The 17,959-nt window shown below is 47.7% G+C and overlaps 1 protein-coding gene across 1 annotated transcript in view; it reads left to right on the forward strand.

Annotated features, from left to right (window-relative positions):
• LOC120052232 (neuronal membrane glycoprotein M6-a-like) overlaps positions 1 to 17,959 on the forward strand; it is an 83,610-nt gene that overhangs the window by 23,453 nt on the left and 42,198 nt on the right. The gene's annotated exons all lie outside the window — the stretch shown is intronic.

The raw sequence follows: 17,959 nt of genomic DNA on the forward strand, positions 1-17,959 counted from the left end.
TCACAATTTATAGTCCTAAAGTACATAGTAACATACATACTCACAATTTATAGTCCTGAAGTACATAGTAACATACATACTCACAACTATTTAACTGTACACAGAAGTCTTCCACCCATGTTAGAGCCAATACAGTCTCTGCATAGTACTGTTTGTCAACCTCCTACAGCCCTCATGTAAAACAACAAGTATGCTACTATTTAATAACCTAGGTCCTAGAGGTAAGCAATGTTTAATAATGTACAATAAACCAAATAATTAATTCATAATTCATCTGTATGGCATATATTCAGAATGATTACATGACCTATTCTAGGCTATCGGTATGTTGAGTCTGTGTCTTGGTTTCAGTAATGTGTCTCTTGAGAAAATTACAACTTGTATAGTAGAGAAGATTTGGATTGTTTTGTCGTTGGAACATTGTCTTGTTCTACCAGTGATACAGAAGCACTAGTGAGTGTGTGCGGGCGCGCGGGCCTACGTCCAGGCCTGTGGTATGAGTCATCCATCCTGGCCCTAGGTTCTCAGAAACTCAACCTCTCTGCCATTCTAGCCAATTACAGCCCGTCTCTCAGGTTGTCATGGCGCAGCTCCCCGTTGTCTGATTAGTATGCGTGAGAAACAAACCTGTAGCTGAGATTACAGACATTAATAGCATAGTAATGGCCAGAGGAGTGGCTGGTTCATAGCATAATTAGCAAAGTGGGAGACTAAAAGTCTGCACTGTGAGTGTCACACACAAAATAAATGTTTTAATCTGGCGTTGTTCATTGGCGTAGTAGGCCTACAATCCTGTCACTTGAATTCCACACAAAAGCACATGGCTTACTTACAGATCTGTAGTATCTGTAGTATCAGTATTTCATTCAGTATCGTTCTTCTATCTCTTATACGTCTAGACTATCTGCCTTGTACGTCTAGACGATCTGATTCAGTCCTGAGATCTTCAGTCAGCTGTCAGCCCAACCGTATCTGATTCAGTCCTGAGATCTTCAGTCAGCTGTCAGCCCAACCGTATCTGATTCAGTCCTGAGATCTTCAGTCAGCTGTCAGCCCAACCGTATCTGATTCAGTCCTGAGATCTTCAGTCAGCTGTCAGCCCAACCGTATCTGATTCAGTCCTGAGATCTTCTGTCAGCTGTCAGCCCAACCGTATCTGATTCAGTCCTGAGATCTTCAGTCAGCTGTCAGCCCAACCGTATCTGATTCAGTCCTGAGATCTTCTGTCAGCTGTCAGCCCAACCGTATCTGATTCAGTCCTGAGATCTTCAGTCAGCTGTCAGCCCAACCGTATCTGATTCAGTCCTGAGATCTTCAGTCAGCTGTCAGCCCAACCGTATCTGATTCAGTCCTGAGATCTTCTGTCAGCTGTCAGCCCAACCGTATCTGATTCAGTCCTGAGATCTTCTGTCAGCTGTCAGCCCAACCGTATCTGATTCAGTCCTGAGATCTTCAGTCAGCTGTCAGCCCAACCGTATCTGATTCAGTCCTGAGATCTTCAGTCAGCTGTCAGCCCAACCGTATCTGATTCAGTCCTGAGATCTTCTGTCAGCTGTCAGCCCAACCGTATCTGATTCAGTCCTGAGATCTTCAGTCAGCTGTCAGCCCAACCGTATCTGATTCAGTCCTGAGATCTTCAGTCAGCTGTCAGCCCAACCGTATCTGATTCAGTCCTGAGATCTTCTGTCAGCTGTCAGCCCAACCGTATCTGATTCAGTCTTGAGATCTTCTGTCAGCTGTCAGCCCAACCGTATCTGATTCAGTCCTGAGATCTTCTGTCAGCTGTCAGCCCAACCGTATCTGATTCAGTCTTGAGATCTTCTGTCAGCTGTCAGCCCAACCGTATCTGATTCAGTCCTGAGATCTTCTGTCAGCTGTCAGCCCAACCGTATCTGATTCAGTCCTGAGATCTTCAGTCAGCTGTCAGCCCAACCGTATCTGATTCAGTCCTGAGATCTTCAGTCAGCTGTCAGCCCAACCGTATCTGATTCAGTCCTGAAATCTTCTGTCAGCTGTCAGCCCAACCGTATCTGATTTCACATCCACTCCGTATTCCTATCTACAGTGTCTTTCATCAACGTGAGCTCTACACTCCCCTCAGACCATACCTGATGCAGGATCACTCCTCACTCCTCCTTTGAAACTCCGCAATTATTATCAGCTGCGCTGCTTTTCTCTGGAGCCTGCGGCTCAATCTCAATTTGTCATTCTGTGATTCCTTGCATTCTATCCCCTCTCTTCCTTCTCAATTGTATTGGAGGACTTTCTTCTCCAAAGCATTTTGAGAAGGAGGCGAGGAGAGACGGTGCAAGGAAAGATGAATTGAGAAAGAGTCGTCTTCGCTCCTATCTAGTAGCCATGAAAGGCCCTCGCTTCTATAGCTGCTACATTGTTAATGACCTCGCTGACTGCAGCCAATCATTTTCATCTCGGGCGCGGCCGCCACATCACATCTCACCGCCGTCGCCAGGCGCGCAGCTCGTGCTGTCGTTGCTAGGCTGTTGTACCTGCCGCTGCACGCAGAGCGACACGCGCCGTGGTTACCGCTGCCTCCGTTCAGTTCATGCAGCCAGAGCACAGCAGAGTTGTGCTGTGGGTCTCCCACTCAGGTCTCCCACTTGTCTTTATGTGGACGTGCCACTGCTACTGACAGCATAGAGAACGAACAGGATCAGATTCACACAGCAGTTAAAGACGGCTATGGTTTATTTCATCTGTGTGTGTGTTTTAATAATGAACTTGATTCATCATTTGCATTTTCATCATTTTTATCATCATGTGCTGTCTTCTATTGCCATCATTTAACACCAATTGCTAATATCGATTGATTGAGAGATCATTGATTTGGCTGCAGGTCTTATCTCAATGTGCGTGTGTGTGTGTACGAAGCAGTAACACGCAGCGCTACATTTTTGCGCCAACGCTTCCGCCAGGGTGAATGTGTGTGTGTGTGTGTGTATGTTGGCTGTTGGCCAGAGCAGTGTGACTGATTAGTGCTGTGTCCATCCCTGATTGTACTCGCCAACCATAACCAATCAGTGCCTCATACAGACAGTAGCCCTCGGTAGTACTGGCTGGGGTGCTGGGGAACCAGGCAGAGTGGAGATACACAACTCAAATCGATCTAGGTGCAACCAGTGATCGATTGTTTTCATTTAACCTTTATACAGGTTTGTCTCATTGGGATACAATCTCTTTTGCAAGAGGGACCTGTCTGATGACTAACCTTCTCTGAGACTAAAGCCATTAGTTCAGAGGGTTAACATAGTCTTCTGGGGCATCGGGTTCAAACACAATTACTGCCTGCTTCCCTCACCAACCCTGTAACCCTATAGGGATCAACCAGGAGTGACCGTGTCCTGAGGCACTATGAGAACCTGTCCCAGAGCTTTAAGACCAGCTACATAAGACAACAACACATAGGAAACTTTGTCATTCTGTTCTCTTTGTGTCTATGACCTCCCCTGTAAAACCCCTACAGCATCCCCTATACTGTAAATTAGTCACTCTATATATGACGGAGATAGGTGTGTGTGTGTGTGTGTGTGTGTGTGTGTGTGTGTGTGTGTGTGTGTGTGTGTGTGTGTGTGTGTGTGTGTGTGTGTGCGTGTGTGCGTGCGTGCGCAATTGTGCGGGGTGTGTGTGTGAGCGTGCGTGTCAGGACTGGGAATTGCCAAGGACTTTACCATACGGTATTATCACGATATTTAGGTGCCGATACGATATGTATTACGATTCTCACCATTCTATATGCATTGTGATTTGATACTGTGATTTTATTGTGATTTGATGTTCCAAACATATTGCTCACTATTGTGACTGCTGCAGAGAGACAGGAGAGAGCATGGATCAGTCTTGGAAATGACAGTGCTGAAAACATGTTGGCTCACTTTTTCAAAAGAAGATGGAGACAAGCTATAGGATGAAAAATGCCAGAGTTTTGGCGCAGGTACAGCCGACTAGCGCTGGCAACAACAAAAAAGTCTCATCAATACTTGGAGTCAAAGTATCGATATAATATTGTCCAAAATAATATTGCGATATGTAATTGTATCGATTTTTCCCCCTATCACTAGTGTGTGTGTGTGTGTGTGTGCCTGCATGTGTGCGATTGTGCGTGTGCGATTGTGCGTGCGCGCTCTTTGCCATTGAGAAAAGGGTTCCTTGAGAGCCATAGCACTGTATATCTTTGTGACAAAACACAGACATACTTCCATCCAAGCCCTACACAGCAATGAAAAAAAGGCATTATTCAATTTCAGAAGGTCAAAACATATATCCTCTTCCTTTCACTAGTCAGTGCAGCATAACTTAACCACGGGCAGGCTGACTGGCGGGCTCTTCCATTTACTCTAAAAAACAGGGGGGTTTAGTGGGGGAGGAGGGTGAGAGGGAGAGTGGCTGTTGGGCTGGTTACACCCCTCCATCTGCTCACAGTGTGCCGGGCTGCTGCTGCTGCTGCTTTCACCATCCTGCTTCTAATACAAACCCTCAATCCCTTGTTTTTATGGCTGAACACATTTAACATTTAACATTTAAGTCATTTAGCAGACGCTCTTATCCAGAGCGACTTACATTTTTAACCTTTTTTTATTTAACTAGGCAAGTCAGTTAAGAACAAATTCTTATTTTCAATGACGGCCTAGGAACAGTGGGTTAACTGCCTTGTTCAGGGGCAGAACGACAGATTTGTACCTTGTCAGCTCGGGGATTTGAACTTGCAACCTTTCGGTTACTAGCCCAACGCTCTAACCACTAGGCTACACCTGCTTCTGTCTTTCTCCTTGTGGCCCGTTCCTCCTTTTCTGTCTTTCCAATTCAGCAGTATTATTCCCAATTTAGATTTAAAGAAACACACAGGGAAGTAGAGTTTCTCCTTCCATTCCTCCTGGAAACAGTCTCTCCTCTACACTCCTTCCTCCAAAAACATGGTTATTCATATTTATGCTTAAGACATTTTAAAGGGAAGAGGAGTTTGATCTTTCTCTCCCAGTCCAGTTATGTGCATCCTGGTGTTGTGGTTTCTAGTAATGGACAGGGGGAATTGATCATCTTCAGAAGAACCCGAAGGAATGAGATCAGGGGCTGCAGCGCTCTGAGACAGAGAGATACGGGTGTGAGAGTCCGAGAGAGATGGAATGGAGTGAGAGCTGAAAGAGAGGGAGGCGTGTGAGTGCCCGGAGAGAGAAAGAGAGAGAGAGAGAGAGAGAGAGAGAGAGAGAGAGAGAGAGAGAGAGAGAGAGAGAGAGAGGAACGAGGGAGGGGTGTGAGTGCAGGAGAGAGAAAGAGAGAGAGAGAGAGAGAGAGAGAGAGAGGAACGAGGGAGGGGTGTGAGTTCCGGAGAGAGAAAGAGAGAGAGAGAGAGAGAGAGAGAGAGAGAGAGAGAGGAGCGAGGGAGGGGTGTGAGTGAGAGTCTGAGAGAGACGGCACAACACTGAGACTTCCCTAGGAGCTGCTCACTGCTACAACGCCACAACTCACAGCTAGGGGACAAAACACACCCCAACACACACTCACACTGTACACACACATAGCCGAGAGGAGGCTTTATACACTTGTGACCGAGAGGCTTTGTGAAATTTCTGTGTATTGAAATCGAAGTGGACACAAACCCAGTCACAATGGAAGAGAATATGGAAGAAGGACAGAATTCAAAAGGTATGGTGTAAAATCTTTAAAAAAAATTTTTTATCAATTTTTCCTTTGTGTTGCTGCTGCTGCAACTGTACGTACTGTATGCCTATGTTACACACTCTCTCTTTGACACAGACATGTATTTGGATGCTGCCAAGCAAAGAATAAGCTACTGATGCAGACAAAGAAACACATGGATTGTAATTACTTGAGTGTTTTTGGGAGATTATTTTCATTATTATTGATTGTCATCATCGTTCATTGGAACTGTGCTGGTTTTATTTTGATTTGAGCGATGCTGTTTTGAAAGGTGGAGGGAGGGGAGGATGGAGGGAGGGAGGATGGAGGGAGGGAGAGAGAAGGAGGCGGGTGTTTGGGGGTCCCTTGTTTGTTGAGTTTTGGATTGGAGGGGGGGTCCGTGGGAATTGTCTTGTCTTCTGCTTGAACGCTTGTCTTGACGGCTCACAAGAGACAGCAGAGAAGTGAATTTACTTCCCTCCATCCCTCCCTCCTTCTCTCACTCTCTCGATTTTCCCCGGGTATGGCAACAATGCAGCCATTACTTTGCTATCTAAGCTGAAATCAGATTAGCGCGCCTGTCTGTCCTCCTGTCCCTTTGTCTCAGTAACAGTTGTTTGTTTAGTGGCGGGGTGCATGGCCGCTGTACCGTTCATCTCATTTAACGGCACTGTGCTGGAGGATGGGCGGGTGTTGTCTTGTCGAGGGGGGATCAACAGAACACGTATGCAGCGCTAGCTAAGACTATATACCTGTTATGAATGAAAAATGCGAATGCGTTGTCTGTTGTGGAGATGGAATGAATATTTTTGACTGTTTTTATAGATGACGAACACTCTTAGCCAATCAGAGCAAAGCATGGGGAGCCATCTTTAGCCCAAGCAGGTGCTTCCCTTCCTTCCCTTCCCCTCCCTCTCCTCCCCTCCCCCTTGCCTCCTCCCCCACACCGCTTTCACATACACAGTGTACACATATGAACCACATACCCCCGCCCCTCCACTAAAAACAGGTTACAAAAGGTTACACTTGGGGTTGGAGTGTAAAGAGAGAGACAGAGGGGGAGAGAGACAGCGATAATCTTCCATAACAAAGCCATCACCTACAGAGAGATGAACCTGGAGAAGAGTCCTCTAAGAAAGTTGGTCCTGGGGCTCTGTTCACAAACACATACCAACCCCACAGAGCCTCAGGACAGCAACACAATTAGACCCAACCAAGTCCTGAGAAAACAAAAAGATAATTACTTCACAAAAAAACTGAGCAAACTAGAATGCTATTTGGCCCGAAACAGAGACTACACAGTGGCAGAATACCTGAACACTGTGACTGACCCAAAATTAAGGAAAGCTTTGACTATGTACAGACTCAGTGATCCTAGCCTTGCTATTGAGAGAGGCCGCCGTAGGCAGACCTTGCTCTCCAGAGAAGACAGGCTATGTGCACACTGCCCACAAAATGAGGTGGAAACTGAGCTGCACTTCCTAACCTCCTGCCAAATGTATGACCATATTAGAGACACATATTTCCCTCAGATTACACAGACCCACAAAGAATTTGAAAACAAATCAAATGTTGATGAACTCCCATATCTACTGGGTGAAATACCAGTGTGCCATCACAGCAGCAAGATTTGTGAGCTGTTGCCACAAGAAAAGGTCAACCAGTGAAGAACAAACACCAATATAAATACAACCCATATGTATGTTTATTTATTTTCCCTTTTGTACTTAAACTATTTGCACATCGTTAAGACACTGTATATAGACATAATATGACATTTGAAATGTCTTCATTCTTTTGGAACTTGTGTGAGTGTAATATTTACTGTTCACTTGTTATTGTTTGTTTCACTTTTGTTTATCCATTTCACTTGCTTTGGCAATGTAAACATGTTTCCCATGCCAATAAAGCCCCTTGAATTGAATTGAGAATGAGAAAGAGGGAGTGAGAGAGGGCGAAGGGAGAGAGAGAGAGCGAGAGAGAAGGAAAGAGAGAGAAGGGGGAGAAAGAAAGATAGGGGGAGAGAGTGAGAGAGTGAAGGTTCCATGCCATGGTCATTGTCCTTCCAGTGGTCCCCGGCGCGTCTTTAGTAACTGTTCTGCTGCTCGCTCATTAGTCCTGACCCATTTCTGAAATAGAGAGAGAGAGATAGAGAGAGAGAGAGAGAGAGAGAGAGAAAGAGAGAGAGAGAGAGAGAGAGCGTAAAGAGAGAGAGGGAGATGGAGGGAGAGAGAGAAAGAGAAACAGGGCAGCTTAAACATATCATTTTGTTTTTGTAGACCCCATAAGCTTTCTTTTCTCACTGTCTCTCTCATCCTCTCTCTCTATCTCTCTCCCCATCTCTTCTCTCTCTGTCTCTCTGTCTCTCTCTCTCTCTGTCTCTGTCTCTCTACCTCTCTATCTCTTCTCTCTCTGTCTCTCTCTCAATTCAATTCAAGAGGCTTTATTTGCATGGGAAACATATGTTAACAACTCTGTCTCTGTCTCTTCTCTCTCCTCTATCCCTTCTCTCTCTATCTCTCTCTCTCCCTTCCAATGCCAAAATAACTACAACCATATGGCGATGGTACTCAATGTGACCAAATCCAAAATGTTCCCCATCACAGTTTGTCAGCAACAGCAACAGAGTCTGTCTATGTTTACCGACAGGGGTTGGTGGGATTAGATGGTTGTCTACTTCTGAGTGAGCACCACCCACCTCTGGGAGGAAATGTGTTAGCTCCAGCCTTTGGAAAATCTTCACCAGCTGGACTCGAACCATTTGAAGTTCCCAGTTCAATTAGTTGTTTCCCTGCATGTCATGTCTTCATTACCATACTCTCTAGAGTCTAAAGAGTCAGGTGCTGAAAGCAGAGGGTCTGTGACTATTTGTCCAGGCAGTTGTTGCTTTCTTGAGATAATAATGAATGCCTTGGGGTGTTGGATAGCAGAATACTGATAGTCTCTCTCTCTCTCTCTCTCTCTCTCTCTCTCTCTCTCTCTCTCTCTCTCTCTCTCTCTCTCTCTCTCTCTCTCTCTCTCTCTCTCTCTCTCTCTCTCTCTCTCTCTCTCTCTCTCTCTCTCTCTCTCTCCCCTTTTCTCTCTCTCCCATTTTCTCTCTCTCTCTCTCTCTCTCTCTCTCTCTCTCTCTCTCTCTCTCTCTCTCTCTCTCTCTCTCTCTCTCTCTCTCTCTCTCCCCTTTTCTCTCTCTCCCCTTTTCTCTCTCTCTCTCTCTCTCTCTCTCTCTCTCTCTCTCTCTCTCTCTCTCTCTCTCTCTCTCTCTCTCCCCCCTTTTCTCTCTCTCCCATTTTCTCTCTCTCCCCCTTTTCTTTCTCTCTCACGCCCCTTTTCTCTCTCTCTCTCTCTTTCTCTCTCTCTCTACCTCCCTCTATGCGGCTGCGGGTCCCCTATACTTCATTGCGGCATGCTTGGCTAACCACAAATATAGCCGAACCCACAGAAAAAAATGATCAATGCAAATCTCTTTAGCAGGCGAAGGGAAGGGACAATTGGAGGGAGAGGGCAGGGGATGACAGAAGGAGGGATGGAGGGAGGGAGGTAGCTGGGTGAGGAGAGATGTGCTGTGGAGAAACAAAACGACAGCGATGGTAGTGACGACGGAGAGATGGGAGGTGCTCTTTCGCTCTCTCTCTCTCGCTCCCTCTCTGATGGATGGAGGGATGTTGTTTTGGAGAAAGCAGGAGGGATAGCGGGAGTGGGTTTGAAGAAGGACGGATGGAGATTAACAAGGTAATGGTGTCGATTTTTGAGAAAGCAAATACCGCCTACCCATATATCAACGCGGCAACACACGCTTACACAGAAATTAATCACTGTACACACACACACACACACACACACACACACACACACACACACACACACACACACACACACACACACACACACACACACACACACACACACACACACACACACATAAACACATCTGTTCTCCCCAAACACTTAGATTTAGAAATACAGAGCATTAGGATGTACTATGTGGGGGGGGGGGCATCACGGGCAGCTGTGGTCATAAAGTAGGCTCATAACGGTGATGACGGTACTGACGAACACGGTGATGATTCTGATGACGTTATGGTGTTGATTATGGAGACGGTGATGCTGAATGTTATGGTGACGACTGGTTGTGACAAAAGTGCTATTTGTTGACTAAAATCTCCTGCCTGATTTCAATAAACTATTCCGTGTCATCCTCAACCATCTCCAATCTCTTGTTGATTGTATCAGGAAGTACAGCACTTCCACATTGTAAAGCATTCATAGCTTGGAAAATGGAGGGCTTGTAATATAATTCAATTAGAATCAAGCCGGTCTCTGAGGCAGTTTGAATATTGAAGCACTATTGATTTATCTGGGCGTGATGAGCCGCAGCGGGAGTGAAATGAAATACCCAGGCTGCACTCCCCCATCTACAGCTAGCATCATGCTGCCGTTGCTATCAACAGAACTCCGACGTATGAATGTATGAACCAGCCATCCTTAGCACTCTCTTGGATCTTTGTAACAGAGCTGTGTGGGATTTTCGCGGCTGGTAGTTTTATGTTGATCAATTTGAATGACTAAATGACTCTCTTCCTTCACTTTGGGGTAAAGTTTTTGGATGTTGCTTGTCTTTTAGGACAGTGGAGCTTTTTTCTGTTCGTACAAACAGTCGAGTTGAGACAATTGTTGTCACATTACTGACTCCGGAACATAAATAATCGACTACTGGCCCACCGTGGGCTGCATCAATGATTGAGCCTGAAAATATAGCTAGAGAGTGTACTGTGCTGTGAAATGAGGGCTGAAATGACACTGATCCCCTCCACACTGAGGTTCTGTGACCAAAATACTCTCATTCTCTATGCGCGTGGATAAAATGTTGAACCAGTGTTTTCAGTGATATAGTTCTATAGAGATCCCTCACACTCTACCGACTACAAACTCACCTTAGGGCTTGTCTAGGCTCTTTGATGACATTCTTGATGGTCTGTGACTCAGACTGTGGGTTCCAAGATAGATATCTGAATCTACTTGATACAGTACCTGTGCGAGCCATAAGCTACAAATCACCGTTCCCTTCACCCACCAGTGGGTACTGGCCCAGAGAACGTGATCCATAACACTCAGTATCCAAGAGGCAGAGGGAGTTAGTGGGCCGTGGGGGTCATGCAGAGAAGGAGGCAGGCAGGGAGAGAGGCAGGGAGAGAGGCAGGGAGAGAGGCAGGGAGAGAGGGAGGGATGCAGGGAGCAAAGGAAAGAAGCATGTAGGCAGGCCTATGGGAGGCAGGGAGAATGGGAGGGAGGCAGAGAGGCAACCCTACCGTGTTTCAGAAAAGGGTGCAGGGAGGGAGGGAGGCAAGTCTGGGAGTAGTGTTCCGTTGCTCCAGGGTGATTGCTAGACTGGCCTTGGCACTGATAAGACCTGAACCATAAAACTTCCTGCCTGGATGGTCCTAGTGTAGTTTATTTAGGCCAAAAAGACCCGGCCGGGGCTTCCCTCTCTTACCTTCTGTCTGCTCCACTCCTCTCCGGCCTGCAATTATGCTAACAAGCTTTATCATTGTTACAGCTTGAGGAGCACGGTGACTAAAGTTCTGAGAGAAAGGTCAAGGTACCAGGGCAACGCCACCGATTACGTCCGATGAGTGTTCTGACTGGGGTCTCTGGGAAAGCGGACTTTGGCTAGGGCTGGACTGGCTATAACTGGACAATAGTTCCTCTTACAGTCTTCTAGATTTTTGTTGTTGTTTGCTTGTATTTTGGAGCAGAATTGTATTGAAGTCAAGCAACTGTTTTGTTGTGCTCTGTTCAGATGGGTACGATTGCTTACCTCAAGGCCTTTGTTGATTAGCCTACTCTACCAGACTGTATGTTGCCCAGGGCGCCACTGTATAACCCCATTGTTAGGCTAAATGACGTGTGACACCAAGGTCATGGGTTCAAAACCCAGCCAGGAATGCAGTCATTTGCTGACATTACATCAACACTTACTGTCATTTAGTAAACATCAGCTGATTATGACACATTTAACATGTAGCTTGGAGTAAATTACTCTGTGTGTACTGTCAATCTAGAGCACAGTAGAACATACTAGAACTGCATACTCAATCTAGCTGGACAGGGTTATAGTCATTGGTCTTTGATAGTGCACAGTGACAGACAATTAAATCTATAGATTGGTGCCATTTCACTGGCGTTTCAGGTTAATAGCAATTATCTGGCCTGAGATTTGTCATTTCCCATCTCATTGTCCTTGCGACAGGTAGCCTACATTGCGCCACATATTTGTGTTGAGAATCGTTGTTTTACAATGATCGCTTTACGATTGAAATTTCCATGCCACTGGCCAGTTCTAAAAGGACCATCTTTAAATGTATCATGGAATTTGTCCCCGGGTGAAAATGGGATGTTTTGTCTTCTATCGATTTTTGGCGTTCACCTTTTGTTTTTGGGGCAGAGTAAGTCAAGCGACTCTGTCACGTTCCTGACCTGTTTTCTGTTGTTTTTGTATGTGTTTAGTTGGTCAGGGCGTGAGTTGGGGTGGGCATTCTATGTGTTGTGTTTCTATGTTGGGTTTAATGTGTTGCCTGATATGGTTCTCAATTAGAGGCAGGTGTTTGACGTTTCCTCTGATTGAGAACCATATTTAAGGTAGGCTGTTCTCACTGTTTGTTTGTGGGTGATTGTCTTCCGTGTCTGTGTATGTCGCACCACACGGGACTGTTTCGTTTTCGTTCGTGTTTGTAGTCTGTTCCTGTTTGTGCGTTCTTTGTGTTATTATTGTAAGTTCGTAAGTTCAGGTCTGTCTACTTCGTTTATTGTTTTGTAGGTTGTTCAAGTGTTCATAGTGTTTCGTCTTGTTAAATAAATTCAGTATGTCATCATACCTCGCTGCGTGTTGGTCCGATCCATGCTCCTCCTCGTCTGAGGAGGAGAACGACTTCGACGACCGTTACAGACTCGTTTTGTTATGCTGTGTGCAGACAGACAGCCAGACAGAAAACTGTCACTGTCCACTCATCATCGCTCATTCTGTTCATTGTGTTGTCATCATAAAAGGATGTCAGCTAAAGAAGAGTCAATTCATTTTCATTTGCAGTTATCAGACGATACGAAGACCTTATGAGGCGTTCATAGATACTTTAATGCATTATACCTGTTTGCCTGAGGTAAAGTGTTACCCTCGGGGCTATATTGTACATTGTCAGTCTTTTGCAATGGAACAGGAAAGCTGTCACGGTTTTCTAAAGTTGAACCCAGAAGCAGACCAGGACAAGGAGAGTAAGACGAAGGTGAGTATTTATTTACAAGTTTGAATGTAGTGATAGAAAAATCCAAGTGACGGAGCGGGCAGCGGAGGTGAGTTGATGGGATTGAATAGGCAGATCCAATGAAGTAACTGAAGTCACCGACGACCAGGTAGGGATGAGATGAGTGTTCCGGGTGAATGACTGTAGACAGAAAAAACAGAGGTGAGTTCAAGGCAAGCAAAACGTACAAAACAACAAAACAAACTCTATCAAACTGGAGGCTGATACACTGGCACAACATACTGTTCATGGCTAACGATCCGGCAGGGAATGGATGTCAGGTCAGTGCTTATGAAGTGGAGGGGTGATGATCAGGACCAGGTGTGCAGATAGCGGATTGGAAACAGGTGCGGTAATCAGAGATCTCCCAACCAGCTACGTCGCCCGGCAACCAGACAGGGTGCGTTCCAGGACACCGGAAAAAAACACTCCAGGACAGAACACAGGCAAAAACAGACTCAGGAAGCGGGATTCGTGACAGTACCCCCCCCTCCGACGAACGCCACCGGGCGTACTACCCGGAGCGCCAGGGTGGAGGCGGTAGAAGTCACGAAGCAGGTCAGCATCAAGGATCTGACGCCGAGGAATCCAACTCCTCTCCTCTGGACCATATCCTTCCCAATCCACGAGATACTGGAACCCTCTACCCCGCCGTCTGGAGTCCATGATGCGGCGCACCGTGTAGACAGGACCACCTCCGATCATCCGAGGAGGAGGAGGACGAGGAGGAGGCAACAGAGGACTGAGGAGAACCGGCTTGAGGCAGGAGACATGAAAGGTGGGGTGTACTCTAAGCGTTGCAGGCAACTTGAGTCGAACCACAACAGGATTAATGATTCTCTCCACCACAAACGGACCAATGAACTTCTGTGACAGTTTCCTCGACTCAGTCCGTAGAGGAAGATCCCGTGTAGCCAACCAAACCTTATCTCCGACGGTATAAGCGGGGGCAGGAATACGGCGACGATTCGCCTGGATCTGATACCGGTCAGAAACTCTAAGGAGGGCCTTCCTGGCCCGATGCCAGGTCCGGTGGCAACGACGAATGTGGGCCTGGACAGAGGGAACCGAGAGATCCCTCTCCTGAGAAGGAAACAAGGGAGGTTGGTAACCATACAGGCACTGGAAGGGAGACATCCCAGTGGCAGATGAAGGGAGAGTATTATGGGCATACTCGACCCAGGGTAACTGAGAGGACCAAGAGGTGGGATCAGAGGAGACAAGACAGCGCAGCGTGGACTCCATCTTCTGGTTGGCTCTCTCCGCCTGACCATTAGATTGGGGATGAAAACCCGATGTGAGACTGACTGTAGCTCCAATGGCCAAACAGAAGGATCTCCAGACAGCAGAGGTAAACTGAGGACCACGGTCAGAAACAATGTCACTGGGCAATCCGTGGACCCTGAAAACCTCCCTAACAAGGATCTCGGACGTCTCAGTGGCAGATGGAAGCTTGGAGATGGGGACAAAGTGAGCGAACTTGCTGAATCTGTCCACAATGGTCAGAATGACCGTGTTCCCACCAGAAGAGGGCAACCCCGTGACAAAGTCCAGGGCCAGATGCGACCAAGGTCGCCGGGGAATAGGTAGGGGGTGAAGAAGCCCAGAGCTGGGCCGATTGGTACTCTTATTCTGCGCACAAACAGGACAAGCGGCAACAAACCTCCGGGTATCTTCTCCCATGGCAGGCCACCAAAAAAGTCTGCGCAGTAGCGCCATAGTCCGGGCAACGCCAGGGTGACAAGCTATCTTGCTGCCGTGGGACCACTGAAGGACATCAGAACGGACCGACTCAGGCACGAACAACCGACCGGGTGGACCGTTACCGGGGCCGGGCTGCGTCCGAAGGGCCGCCATCACATCCTCCTCAATCCTCCATGTAACGGCTCCCACGACAATGTTCTGGGGAAGAATCGTCTCAGTCTTGGCCCCACTCTCCTCCGTCTTGGAGAACATCCGGGACAAGGCGTCCGCCTTGCCGTTCTTCGACCCAGGTCGGAACGTCAGGGAAAAATTGAAACGTCCAAAAAACAAAGCCCACCTGGCCTGACGGGAGTTGAGACGTTTAGCCGATTGCACGTAAGCCAGATTCTTGTGGTCAGTCCAGACCACAAACGGTTGCTCCGCTCCCTCCAACCAGTGACGCCACTCCTCCAAGGCAAGCTTCACAGCGAGAAGCTCCCGGTTACCCACATCGTAGTTTCTCTCAGCTGGTGAAAGACGACAAGAGTAGAAGGCGCAAGGATGGAGTTTACCGTCAGTGGAGCTACGCTGGGACAGGATGGCGCCCACCCCCACATCAGACGCGTCCACCTCAACAACAAACTGACGGGAAGTGTCAGGTTGAGAGAGAATCGGGGCGTTGGTGAATCGGCTCTTCAAGTTCAGAAATGCTCGGTCTGCCTCAGGAGTCCAACAGAAAGTTCTGGTGCAAGACGTCAGAGCAGTTAAAGGGGCGGCCACCCGGCTGTAATCACGGATAAACCTCCGATAGAAGTTCGCAAACCCCAGGAATCTCTGGAGCTACAATCTCGTACCGGGCTGGGCCCAATCCCGAACCGCCCAAACCTTCTCTTGGTCCATCTTGATCTCGTCCCTGGAGATGATGTACCTGAGGAAGGACGTAGTGTGGGCGTGAAAATCACACTTTTCAGCCTTCACGAACAGGCGGTTCTCCAATAACCGCTGCAGGACCTGCTTAACATGCTGGATGTGGCTGGAAAGCTCCTTGGAGAAAATAAGGATGTCATCCAGGTAAACGAACACAAACAGACCGATCATATCCCTCAGCACGTCATTCACCAAACCTTGGAACACTGCTGGAGCGTTGGAAAGTCCAAACGGCATCACCTGGTACTCAAAATGTCCCATAGGTGTATTGAACCCAGTCAACCACTCGTCCCCCTCTTTGATCCGAACCAGATGATACGCATTGCGTAGATCAAGCTTCGTAAACACAGTAGCACCCTGTAAAGAGTCGAAGCGGAGCTCATCAAGGGCAGGGGGTACTTGTTCTTGACCGTAATATCATTCAACCCCCGATAATCAATACACGGTCGAAGAGAGCCATCCTTCTTACTCACAAAAAAAAAAATCCAGCTCCCAGGGTTGATGACGAGGGACGAATGAGACCTGCAGCAAGAGACTCCTTTATGTAGGTCTCCAGGGCTTCCCGCTCAGGTCGAGAGATACTGTATAACCGTCCCTTGGGAAAGGCAGCTCCAGGGAACAGATTAATCGCACAATCATAAGGTCGGTGGGGAGGAAGTGACTGAGCCTTCTGCTTACTGAACACCTCACCCAACTCGTGATATGTTTCAGGAACCAGGGACAAATCAGGAGGAGCAGACTCACTGACCCGACTGGGGACAGCCGGAGAACAGGCAGTCCTGAGGCAGTTAGCATGGCACTCAATGCTCCAACTAGTTACCTTTCCAGTCACCCAATCGAACGAGGGATTGTGTTCTCTTAGCCAGGGGTATCCAAGAACCAGAGGAACATTGGGGGAAGGCAAAATGAAAAAAGAAATAACCTCTGAATGATTCCCCGACAACAACATCTTAACCGGTTCAGTCCTCATAGTGATCCGTGCCAGACTACTGCCGTTCAGAGTGGTTGCTTCAATGGCTTCCGGTAATTGCTCCTTGGAAAGCCCCAGCTGTTCCACTAAGTCGGCATCAATTAAGCTGTCATCGGCACCTGAATCGATGAAAGCGTTAATCGCTAAACTCTGATTCTTATTTATGAGGGTAGCAGGAAAATGAGGTCTGACAGGGCTCTTGAGAGGTTGAAACTGGCTCGCTAACAAACCTCCCAAACTTAACGAGCCGAGCAGTTTAACGGGCGCTGAGGACAAACGGAGATGTAATGTTCCGAGCTACCACAGTAGAGGCAGCTGTTGGTCTCATGTCTACGTTGGCGCTCGTCCTTAGTTAACCCGTGCCGCCCCACTTGCATAGGTTCAGGATCTGGCGGCAGGACTCCTGACCCGAATGGTAACCGAGTAGCTGATTGATTGGACGGGACCCACTGCTTCTCCCTCCTTCTCTCTCGAACTCTGTTATCCACCCTAATAGCTAATGCGACCAAACTGTCCAGGTCACAAGGCTCCGGATAGGAGATCAACTCATCCTTGAGTTGCTCCGACAACCCCTGGTAAAAAGCCGCTTGTAGTGCCTCCTCATTCCACCCACTTTCCACAGCCAATGTCCGGAACTCAATCACAAAGTCTGCCACGTAACGAGCTCCTTGGCGAAGAGAGAACAAACGCTTAGCTGCGTCCTTACCTCGGACTGGATGGTCAAAAAGCTCTCTCATCTCTGCCGTGAACTCCTGGTATGACGCCATGCAGGTGTCCTGTTGTTCCCAAACAGCTGAAGCCCATTCCAAAGCTCTACCACGCAGCAGTTCAATCACAAAAGCTATCCTAGCCTTGTCTGTGGCGTAAGAGTGGGGCTGCAGATCAAACACTAAACCACACTGCATAAGAAATGAACGGCATCTTCCCAAATCCCCTTCGTACTTATCAGGCGTCGGTACATTGGGCTCACGGAAGGAAACCGCTCCAGAAGCGGCAGGTGAGAGGGGTGAAACAGGTGGTGGAGGATCCGTCGGCAAACTGAGCTGATCCTGGATACTCGTCAAGCTAGCAGAGAAGTTCCGGACTGAATTCGCTATCTCCTGTAGCGCCGTGCTGTGTTGTCCCAATATATTACCCTGATGGGTAATGGCATGGCGAACGGATTCCAGGTCCGCTGGGTTCATTCCTGGCCGGATCGTTCTGTCACGGTTTTCTAAAGTTGAACCCAGAAGCAGACCAGGACAAGGAGAGTAAGACGAAGGTGAGTATTTATTTACAAGTTTGAATGTAGTGATAGAAAAATCCAAGTGACGGAGCGGGCAGCGGAGGTGAGTTGATGGGATTGAATAGGCAGATCCAATGAAGTAACTGAAGTCACCGACGACCAGGTAGGGATGAGATGAGTGTTCCGGGTGAATGACTGTAGACAGAA

The sequence above is a fragment of the Salvelinus namaycush genome, chromosome 8 (genome assembly GCF_016432855.1).
Source record: "Salvelinus namaycush isolate Seneca chromosome 8, SaNama_1.0, whole genome shotgun sequence".
NCBI classification, from domain to species: Eukaryota; Metazoa; Chordata; class Actinopteri; order Salmoniformes; family Salmonidae; genus Salvelinus; species Salvelinus namaycush.